The sequence below is a fragment of the Mytilus edulis genome, chromosome 5 (assembly GCF_963676685.1).
Source record: "Mytilus edulis chromosome 5, xbMytEdul2.2, whole genome shotgun sequence".
Taxonomy (NCBI): Eukaryota; Metazoa; Mollusca; class Bivalvia; order Mytilida; family Mytilidae; genus Mytilus; species Mytilus edulis.
The window spans coordinates 7,805,786-7,818,572 of record NC_092348.1 but is presented as its reverse complement, the minus strand read 5'-3'; the positions used below and the strand labels follow the sequence as shown (position 1 = coordinate 7,818,572).

The following is a 12,787-nucleotide window of genomic DNA, read 5'->3' as shown; positions in this document are numbered from 1 at the left end:
TTACCATATACTTACCACTAGTGGTTCCCCATAAGCTGACAAATCACAATGTATTTATCAATGTTATAAAGAACACGTGTATTTGTTGTGACATTTGTCACATGACTAGATATACCGGTTTGAAGGTATTCTCTATAGAGTAATGAGTATTTCACGAGCTAATATAAGCGGGAAGAATTGTAACGGTAAATATATGTGAAGTTATTTGTCATTCGACGCTTGCATTTCGGACAGTTAAGTCTGGTCATTTCTTCAATATGGCAGAACATACAGAAGAAAGTTTACTTCTACAAGACGACTCTTTACCTGATAAAAGCAGTGATGGTGCTAACAGATCTTCTTCTGATAGGGACTTACATGACACGTTCTCTCTATTCAAGTTGTACATGGACGGGAAAATGGATAGCCTTGAATCCAAGTTGGTAGGTGAACAAGACGCGATGTCCAAGAAGATAAAAGAGGAAGTCTCTATCAAGTTTAAGCACGAAGGAAACCGAATTCAATTTAAGTTTAACGAAGAAATCGTGAACGATCTCAATAAGCTTTACAAGTCAATACCGTCAACAGGGGCACATAGTATTCGTGTTGTTCTGGATTTGCTGGATAAAGTTAAAGGCCGTAATAAGCTTATAAGGATTGCTGATTCTTCCCCGGCAGGATGGTCAACCGTCCGTGAGTACGAGTCCAATGATATTGCTTCTGACAGTGAAGATGAGAAGAAAATTCGCCAGGCGGAGAGTCGAGCTATGCGCACGATGAAAGACAAGACAAAAGGACGTCCCGCTCCGTATTCCAACAAACCCAGAGTGCCACCAGCCGAAACCTATGGTAATCCTACCTACAATCAACAGTTTCAGAGGCAGCCCTTTCGTAACAGCGCCGCACGGCGTGAGCCGTACCAGTGGGACATGTGCTTCTATTGTAAGCAGTTCGGGCATTGGAGAAAAAATTGCCCCCTCAAATCTGGATCTGTTGGTGCCGGATCGTCTGGACTTGCCAACCAAAAGTAAACCTGCAGATGCACCCAGAAATGTAAATGATGAGTATAAATTTACTGATATAGATTGTTTTGAATGTGAATATGAGTCACAGTATGAATTAGATAATTCAAATTCATTATTTTGAAGAAATTAGTCATAATTTCATGTCATTTACGGGTGTTAAAGGAAGGTTAGCCAAGCATGTAAAATGTTGGGAAAGTATTGGAGCAAATTCCTTTGTTATTGACACAATACGTAACGGTTATGTCATTCCATTTATTGACCCGCCGGTAAAAATGTTTATTAAGAATAATAAATCGGCACTGATGAACGAATCTTTTGTCAATCAGACTATTTCTGAGTTAGTTACTACAGGTTGTGTTGTTGAAGTACCATTTCAACCTCATGTTGTCAATCCATTAAGCGTAGCGATTCAAAAATCTGGCAAAAAACGGCTTATTCTTGACTTATCTTCTTTAAATAGATCAATCAAAAAAGATAAAATAAAATTTGAAGATTGGAAGATAGCAGTTCAATATTTTCAGAGAGATTCGTACATGTATAAATTTGATTTAAGTTCTGGATATTTTCATTTGGACATTTGTCCGCAGCAACAAACCTTTTTAGGTTTCAGATGGAATAATAGATTTTATTGTTTTACAGTTTTAGTATTTGGTATATGTACGGGCCCATATATATTTACAAAATGTCTGAGACCTATGGTCAAATATTGGCGTGAAAACGGTATAGATGTTGTTTTGTACCTTGATGATGGTTTTGGTATGTGTACAGATAAATCTAAGTGTATAGAAGATTCAGATTTTGTTAAGAAATCTTTAGAAGACGCCGGTTTTCTCATAAATGAAGGAAAGTCAATTTTTTCCCCTGTACAGTCATTAGAATGGCTTGGTATTGTTTGGAATGCTAGCGAATTTAGTCTTGTTATCCCAGACAGACGTGTAAATGATTTGCGTGTATCGCTTGTGTCAGTTGTTGGAAGATTTTCTAATATAACTGCTAGAACCTTAGCTCAGGTTGTAGGTAAAATTATTTCCATGGCTCCAGTCATTGGCAATGTAGCTAGAATTATGACAAAATTTTGTTATATGGCAATAGAGTGTAGAACAGAATGGGACAAATGGCTGTTATTTCCATGTCCATACAAAGTCTTATCAGAACTGCATTTTTGGTTAAAAACATACATAGTTTAAACATTAAGTTGTTGGGTCATTACTCAAAGTCACATGTTGTAATTTACTCTGACGCCAGTGGTAAAGGGGCAGGTGCATATTCAGTAGAACTTGACAAGAAAATTTTTCATGAAACGTGGGATTTTTCTGAAGCTCAAGAAAGTTCGACATGGAGGGAGTTGAAGGCTATAGAGCTAGCCTTGATATCTTTCAAAAATGTTTTTGAAGGCAAAACGCTTAAATGGTACACAGATAATCAGAACTGTGTTAAAATTGTAAAAGCTGGTAGTATGAATGAAAAACTACAATTTTTAGCTTTGTCGATTTTTTTGGTCTGTATTCAAAAATGCATTTCCATTGACATTCAATGGATTCCTAGATCGCAAAACTCTCAAGCTGATTATATCAGTAGAATGGTTGATTACGAGGACTGGGGCGAATCAAATGAGTTTTTTTCAATTTATGAATGATTTATGGGGTCCTTACACAATAGACCGGTTTGCAAATTCTCAGAACGCAAAAGTGTGTAGATACAATTCTATGTTTTGGAACCCGTGTGCAATAGCTGTAGATGCTTTTACACAAGATTGGTCAAATGAGAATAATTGGTTGGTACCACCTGTTTATTCGGTTATTCGGTGTATTAAGCACTTGATTTACTGTAAGGCCAAAGGGACCTTGATTGTTCCTAAATGGAAATCGGCAGCCTATTGGACTAAGATTTTTTATAAAAACCTAGAATACCAGGTACATGTTACAGATGTAATTTAATTTATAGATACAGAAGGTATCTTTGTAAGAGGGTCGAACCCAAGTTCTATATTTGCTCAAGAACAATTCATAACACCAGTTTTGGCGGTTATGTTAGATGCTACTGGGTAGCGGTGACGCGGTCATATACAAAATAGTTGACATGGTTACGTTTATTAATGATTTACCAATAATGTATTGGTGGTGACATGGTCAAGAATTATAGTTGACAAGGTCAAATGTATGTGACAAGACTTCTGGTTTAATGTGAAGTATGGTCATGCTAATTTTAAAATATATATTATGTTTTGAGCTTATTAATTTTTATAACGTTAACACATTTTACAGACATTTTCAATGTTGGGATATGGCAATCATTGTCCAGCGATATTCATCCTAGTATGCCTGATCATCTTGTACAGAAGCTTCCAGATTATGTTCTATCGTCGAGGGCGGACAGCACTAGAAAGAAGTACACTTATGGATTCAACTCTTGGTGTAAGTGGTCAAAATTACATTGCATTTCTTCATTACCAGCTTCTACTGCTCATATTGCATTATACTTAGTTCATATATCAGAAACATTCAACTCTACAAGTAAAATAGATGAGGCTGTATACGCGATTTCTTGGGCACACAAGCTGGCCGGTTTTCCGAACCCTTGCAATTCCGACTTGTTTATTTCTGTTCGTGAAGGGTCATACAGAAAAATTGGACATAAAATTAATAAAAAGGAACCTATTACAGCTAACATTTTATCAAAAATTGTTCATTTATATGGTCATAATCTTAAAGATGTACGCATTGCATGCATGTGCTTATTAAGTTATGCAGGATTTTCTGAATTAGCTAATTTGAAAAGATCTAATGTAACCTTTTTACCTACTCATGTTAAGCTATTTTTAGAACAGAGCAAAACTGATGTTTACAGGGAAGGTCGTGATGTAGTTATTTCTAAAACTGGAAATAATACTTGTCCAGTGGCTATGTTAGAACATTATATGAAGTTAGCTCAAATAGCAGATAATTCTGACGAATTTGTATTCAGGTCTTTAAGTTATTGTAGTAAAAGTGGAACTTATAAGTTAAGGAAAAATTCACCACTTTCATACACTAGAGCTAGAGAATTATTGTTGAATGCATTAGAAACCATCGGTTTAGATAAAAAAAACAGTTCGGTCTTCACAGTTTACGTTCAGGTGGAGCAACCGCTGCAGCAGCAGCAGGGGTTGAAGATCGTCTATTTAAAAAACATGGGCGATGGAAAAGCGAAAATGCTAAAGATGGTTATATAAAAGAAAGTATAGATAATAGATTGTCAGTATCTAAAAAATTGGGTATATAAGATATAATTATTGCTGTAAAATAACTATTATCTGTTCCCTTTCTTTGTTTTCATTCGATGCTTAACTGTACTGTCCAGGCGAGCTGATATCCCAAATAGTGTTTGGTTTTTTATTTATAAATATTTTATGTTCGTTTGAGTTGACGAACAAGAACATAAATGTATTTATCAATGTTATAAAGAACACGTGTATTTGTTGTGACATTTGTCACATGACTAGATATACCGGTTTGAAGGTATTCTCTATAGAGTAATGAGTATTTCACGAGCTAATATAAGCGGGAAGAATTGTAACGGTAAATATATGTGTAGTTATTTGTCATTCGACGCTTGCATTTCGGACAGTTAAGTCTGGTCATTTGACCCCACCCACCCACCCACTTTTATTTTGTCAATATTGAAAATTGATGTATTCATGCTTAAGATTTATGTGGATGTTTTTTAAGATTATACGTGCTTGAAAAGATTGTTAACAAAGATATTTCTTTTGTAGATTGTGTATAATTGGAAAATGATATGTTGAACATGTTGAAGCAGCGGCTACGGGCGTGCAGACAAACATTGTAAATAAATGAATAAATATGCTTAACTGTACTGTCCAGGCGAGCTGATATCCCAAATAGTGTTTGGTTTTTTATTTATAAATATTTTATGTTCGTTTGAGTTGACGAACAAGAACATAAAACCAATACATGTCAACTAGGCAAAATTTCAATAAACCATAACTGAGGGGGTGGGGTAAAATAATCTTCCTAGTAATGAAATGTGCCAGTGCTAATACAACTGCATACTTAATATCATTGACCTAACACTAGTGATTCTCCATAAACCAACATAAGCACAAACTAATACATGAAAATTACCATAAAAATGTTTAATCCCACTGCAAATGTTTGCACCTGTCCTAAGTCAGGAATATGGTGTACAGTAGTTGTCGTTTGTTTATGTAATTTATACGTGTTTCTCGATTCACGTTTTAATATATATTTTTATATATTATAGATTAGACCATTGGTTTCCCGTTTGAATGGTTTTACATTAGTAATTTTGCGGCCCTTTATAGCTTCGTGGGGGTGAGCCAAGGCTCCGTGTTGAAGGCCGTACGTTGACCTATAATGGTTTACTTTTATAAATTGTTATTTGGATGGAGAGTTGTCTCATTGGCACTCACACCACATCTTCCTTTATCTATCAAGTCAATAGACCATGACTTAGGGGGAGGGTCCCAATAATGTCCATGGAAATGAGATATGCCAATGCTTGTTCAACTGCATACCAATTATCATTAACTTACTACTAGTGGTTACCCATAAACTATCCTCATCAAAAACTTATACATGAAAAATTAGCAAAAGTTTCAAAGTCGATAGACCATGACTGAGGGGGTTGGACCAAATAACTTCCATGGAAATGAAATATGCCAATGTTTATACAACTGCCTACTAATTATCATTAACTTACTACTAGTTGTTACCCATAAACTGACCTAATCACAAACTAATACATGACAACTAGGCAAAAGTTTCAAAGTCAAGAGACCATAACTGAGGGACGGGGCCAAATAATCTCCACGGTAATGAGATGTGCCAATACTAATACAACTGAATACCAAATATCTTTGACCCGCCACTAGTGGTTCGTCATAAACTAGACCCAATCACACAAACTAATACAACGACACCGGAAACAGCATACCTATGACTCTCTCAAGCAAGACAAAAAGCTAAATGAGGTTGATAAATTGGATGTATGCTTTTGTGTGCATCTTTGTTACATTTATTTGTTTTGATAGTGATTAAGATGATAACACAATGTTGACTGCCGTATCCCTATTTTTGACATTTCTGTTTGTTTTGTTCAGGTATCTTTAAGAAGCAGCAAATATCAATTCTAAAGTCTTTGGTTTGATCTGTCAAGGGTTTAAACCAACCATCTCCAGCACGGATTGGTAACACAGTATCCCAAGATCACCAAGCACTTACTGAATAACAACATTGAAATTAACAAGAATATTGACAAACTTAATGACAGGTACACATCAAACAATTTAACCAAATTTAAGTTAATTTATTTATATAACTTTTTATTGATACATCTTTTTTCTAGTTTTTGGAAGAAAAGGGGAAAAAGTTAATCTTTCCATAACCTGGTTGAACCAAAATTCTTAAAATCAACAGCTGTATCAGTTAGAAACAAATTGTCCAAAAAGTAAAATCACAAAAGAACTGAACTCCCAGGAAAAGTCAAAACTGAAAGACCCTAATCAAATGGCAAAATCAACCAGATGCTCCACAGGGTGCAGCTTTATACGACAGCAGAGCTTGAACCATGAACGGTTGGAGCAAGTATGGACACAACATTCAAGCTGGATTCAGCTCTAAATTTGGATTGTGATTAAATAATTGACACAGCATAGGTTTCTGACACAGAATGAATGTGGTCTAATGAACTTAAAATTTTTTTTTTGCCTTTGAGCAATTCACTAAAAAGGTTTGAAGAAGTTTCTTTTTATTGATGAAATCTGAAATGAGAAAATTGAACCCCCCCCCAATTTTTTTTTCACATCCCCCTTTCCGTTATTCCAAAACTGATCTCAATTCAAATTTCTAATGGAGTTTGCAACAATAACTACTCATTTAAATACATCATAAAATATTAAAATGTAAAAAAAGTGCTTGTTATCAATGAATGGTAAAGATTGTTTTAATTTATCAGTTGGTAGTAAAAGTGAATATACATGGTATATTGTATAAAACAATGATTTCAGTTGATTCAACTACTATTCTGGACAAAGAAAGATAACTCCAATTGAAAATTTCTTGCTATTGCGCAATATTGTGCAATTAGGTATTTCTTGCTATTGCGCAATACTGTGCAATTGAAAATACTTGCTATTGCACAATACTGTGGAATTGAAGATTTCTTGCTATTGCACAATACTGTGGAATTGAAGATTTCTTGCTATTGCTGAATACTGTGCAATTAAAAATTTCTTGCTATTGCACAATACTTAATACAATAATTTTGGATCCTGATTTGGACCAACTTGAAAACTGGGCCCATATTTAAAAATCTAAGTACATGTTTAGATTCAGCATATCAAAGAAGCCCAAGAATTCAATTTTTGTTAAAATCAAACTTAGTTTAACTTTGGACACTTTGGACTTTAATGTAGACCAATTTGAAAACTGGGCCAAAAATTAAGAATCTACATACACAGTTAGATTTGGCATATCAAAGAACCCCAATTATTCAATTTTTGATGAAATCAACAAAGTTTAATTTTGGACCCCGATTTGGACCAACTTGAACTGGGCCAATAATCAAAAATCTAAGTACATTTTTAGATTCAGCATATCAAAGAACCCCAAGGATTTAATTTTTGTTAAAATCAAACCAAGTTTAATTTTGGACCCTTTAGATCTTAATGTAGATCTAGACCAATTGGAAAACGGGACCTAAAATTAAGAATCTACATACACAGTTAGATTCAGCATATCAAAGAACCCCAATTATTCAATTTTTGATGAAATCAAACTAAGTTTAATTTTGGACCCTTTGGGCCCCTTATTCCTAAACTGTTGGCACCAAAACTCCCAAAATCGATCCCAAACTTCCTTATGTGGTCATAAACCTTGTGTTTAAATTTCATATATTTCTATTTACTTATACTAAAGTTATAGTGCGAAAACCAAATGTCTTCGGACGACGACGACGCAGAACACGGCGCCGACGTGATACCAATATACGACCAAAAAATTTGCAGTCGTAAAAAACTCAAACACATCAAATGATTGGATAACAACTGTCATATTCCTGACTTGGAACAGGCATTTTCTCACGTAGAAAATGGAAAATTGAAACATGGTTTTATAGCTAGCTAAACCTCAAAATAGATCATGAACCGAATGACATTGAAACTAATATCATTGTAGGAATGCAAAATTGTTTCTATAACATTTAAAGTATAAATACACTAGTTTCTATATAAACTTTATTACAGCTTTTATCATACAATCTACAATATTATATTGTAAAATACTTAAGGTGGCTATAACAGACAATGAATGAAATTCTGTGATTAATTTCTAAAAAATATCAATGAACGCACAAAAAGGATGTCATACAACTATTACATATGTATTATAAATCTTTTTTAAATGTTAACTGTTTTTGTGCATTATCATATAAATTTTAAAAAAATGATTGACTGATTTGTTTCAACCATCATTTCTGCTTGAATTTAAAGGAAAAACAACTTTTAAATAATGAGTATAAACTATGTAAAAAAAAGAAAGAAAACAATGATATATAAAAAAAAAATTAAAATGCACTAACAAGACTGACAAGTATCTGCAACGAAATTATTTTGATTGGTAAAATTGGTGGTAATAATAAAATCTGAATTAAAGATTCATTTAACCCTACAATAAATAAGTTGGACATGTATTAAAGTAAGGCCCAACTCAATTTGTATGACTGCAATTAGAATTGTCTGAGCTATCAATTCAGTTGATATGTTGATATATAAATGCTACCACAACCATTCAGTCAATAACATGAATATTCTACTCAGTGTAATTTGTAATGAGATAACTTTTTTTTAAAGATTTGGTGACATGGTTGTATGTGCGTAGAATCTTAGAGTTTTTAAGACTTTTCTACATTATAGTAAATGTCTCAAGGATATATCTAATATTGATAAATAACAATTTATAATACAACTAAAATCTACACTGCTGGACATTTTGAATATACAATCTGTTGAAGAAAATACCTGTCATATGTAGATTTCAATTTAAATCCAAAACAAACAAAAATACACTGAAAAATTCTGATATAATTCATTCCTTAATAAGTGAAAAATATCCCCATTTTACATTAGAACTCCTGTACTTTCTCCTCAATTCAATATAAATGTCTGTATTGGATGATACAAAAATATCTTTGAAGTGGAAGTTGTATAAAAAAAATACAACCAACAATGTCACTTTCTTTTTACATTACTTCTTGTAAAAATAATAATAATTAATGACTTTCTCTTCAATTCTAATTATTAACAAGTAAATCACATTACAACCTCAATACAATCTATTTGCTTTCTCTAAATAGATGTCATAGCTATATTGTTAAAAAAAATAACATAAAAGGATATTTTCATTATTAAAATGCACATATATTCAATGTTACAAAAACAACCCAAGATGCTATCTGCATGAGTAAAAATAAATTATTCTGACACAAGAAAATAAAATTATATTGAAAATTCTGAGTATTTATATTAAATGTAGATTTTTTTCTGTTTAAATGTTTTCATAACACAACCAGAGGTAATCAAAATACCATTTTTTTTTAAACATGTGAATTATGTACAAATTTAAACAACACTTTAATACAAAAATATTAAATTCTTTACACATACAAGGTGTTTGTTGGAAGTAATAACTATATGAAAAGTGTGTGAAAAAGAAAATGTGATATAAAGCCTCATTATATTTGGCACAAAACTAGAAACAAACCATGAGCACTGAAAATTCTAAAAGGAATGCCTAACAATATATTACAATGTGTACATTTAATGCTACATGTAAATGCACAGCATGCTACAGTTAACAACAGAGATATGCTAACATGCTGGCAAGATGAATATTCACATAAACCTACTTTTGTAGCATAACAAAGACCCTTTGGAAACACAATTTCCCACATTACACTGCAAAAGAAGCAACTGTCCCAGTGAATTAATTTTCACTATATTGAACAAACTATGAAACTAAAGCCCCTGAAAATCTGTGCTGATAATAAAAAGTATCACAACATTATACAACAAATTGATAGTAAAAAGAAACCAAAACATCACAATAATACTAAACAAACCAAAATATTCTCATGAGCAAGTTATCATAAACAAAAGGATGAAAAAAAGACACAGTGAAAATTCATAATAACATCATAGGTTTGATTTGATTAAGTGATTTGAAAAAGAATCCGGTGTAATATATACTGGCTTAACAACTGTTGCTTACAGTTACAATAAAAAGTCTACAGTCTTTATGACAGAAAAAAATCACAAAAATTTACTTCAAGTTGAAATGTTCAATCTGACTTATTACAAAAGTTGTCAGTTTCTTTATGCATTCTAGGTGGTAGCATGCTTCAAGTTAAATTGTTGTCTGTGATATCATCTTTCTTGATCATAATTTTTTTAAACACTGGATTTATCGAGCCAATTAAAAGACATAAAAAAACTTGCCAAAAAGAGCATAAACATTTCATGTGTTAACCAATGTTCTTGCAACTGTCCAGTTTAAATCAATATATGATCAACATTTATTGTAAGGTGTTCAAATCAATCTTGCTGATATAACAGCTTGAAACCTGAGATTTACTGCAGTTTCCTTTGACAATTTTATCACCTAGTACTGATCAAATTAAAACAGAAATGACCCCCATGCAAGAAAACTAGTTGCCTCCTGAATGTTTTAGGCTATATATGAAAGTACCAAGTATGACAACAATACTAGTACATTGACTGCTCTTAGTAAAGTTCTCTTATTTCTAATCTAAAATCTGACAGAAAAATATTACAAATATAACACAATATTTATTGCACTAATCTAAACCCTTTGTGTGTATACTGAACTATCAAAAGTAAACAGAAATGCTAAAGAGATATGGTCTACAATTTTAATAATTGAAGTAGATTTTTTTATCTCTCTGAAAGTCTTAAAATCAATTCCTTTTTAATGTTCAAAATGTATCAATAATTTCACTCTTTCTAGTACATTTTAAGAAAGTACTGAATTATGGTATAGGTTGAAATTAATTTAATTAAAAAATCAAAAAAAGTTGCTAGACCATATTCGCTTGACAATAACTGCTTCATATAAATGTTTAAACAATGCATAGAATGTGTGCCAGTTTTTCTACAAATAAGTGATTAAAATACACTAACATGAACATTTTACATAAACAGAAAATAGACAGGTAAAAAAACTGTTCTTATTCTAATGTTAAAACTGCTTGAGCAACATATTTGTTCAGCAATTTTCTCTCAGAATTTGTTCCACTGTACAACAGTATCAACTTTATGTAACCTTTCTTTTAAAATAGTTGGGTATCAAAAATAAGCACACTGATATGATCTTCTTCCTTATTATGCATATCGTTAATGAAATAGTATGACAATTGAGATATATCTTATCAATAAAAGCCTCAAGTCTGTAAAAATTCATCTGCTGTTTAAGGGTTTCACTGTAATTTTATAAAATTTTGAGTATACAATAACTACCTTTGCCAGCATTTTGCTTTTCAGACCATTATTCCAAAAGCTATCTAAATATTAAATACAAACACAGGGCATACAGTTTTCACAAAAATATGACAAAGTTTAATAATCATAGTCAAATTTAAAATTATCCTTCTTACGTTCATCTATGTACTATTTGAAATTTTCAAAAATGTATTTAATAAATTTTTAATATATTTTTTTAAATTTCAATAAAATTATGTCAGCAGCATTACATAAACATAAACATAAAAATATGAAATCATTATTCTCAACATATAACATAAAATAAACTTGCATACACTTGCACTACAAAATAATGACATACAAAATTGTTTATGACTTAAACATGAGTATAATGTACATTTAGTATTCTAAAAACATATAAAATATCTCAATAAAAAAAGTCAAACATTGTTACCCTCAATAATTTGAAAATTATAATAAAAAAAGTAAAGTTTTTCTGTTTAGATATATGAATAATAAAAACTCTATTTTCAAAACTTCATCTTTCATGCAACTGAATATTTTTTTCAAATCTTTATCACACTTGTCTTTGACTTTCAGATTGTTTTGGTCTTCTGAAAATTTGGTTTTATGACATTGTACAGTTTATCTTGAGTGAATAAATATTATCCGACACTGATAACAAAATAAGAGACAGCTGGTAAGAATTTATCAAGTATTCAAGATTAAATAACAAAACAGGGGGAAAAAATCAAAACACTGGTAAAATAACCAATAGGTATCCCCGAGGAACCAGTAATGACGCACCTAACGTTGTGTTTGTCTCTGCATTTAATCTACCATTTAAAAGAAAAAGAAACACGGAATAGAATGAAAGATTGATCACTTGTTAATGTATTTCAATCATTAAACAGTTGATTTTTGAAACAGTAAAAGCAATAAAAATCATGTTTGCTAACATTACAAACGGACTGTCAACTTATGATGGGTACCAGTAATGACGCACTATAAACAAACCAGTAAAAACCACTTGCAGTGTACCTGATGTTCGAAAAATTGCTTCAATCCGGATAATTTAAAGTTAACACTATTCAACAAATTTAATTTTAATAACAAATTTTGACATTTACAGTCACTTTTATGATCATGTTGATAGCAACACAATTTTTTTCATTAATTTAATTGTAACCTATATTTTATTTCAAATTTTATATAAAATTGTTCAAAATTTATCAAAGTGACATATATATTCCATATACTTGAAAAT

At 31.8% G+C, this 12,787-nt stretch overlaps 1 pseudogene; it reads left to right on the top strand.

The window, feature by feature from the left end:
* Positions 1-925: 925 nt before the first annotated feature.
* On the top strand, positions 926-4,885 carry LOC139522854 (integrase/recombinase xerD homolog; annotated as a pseudogene).
* The last annotated feature ends 7,902 nt before the right edge of the window (positions 4,886-12,787 follow it).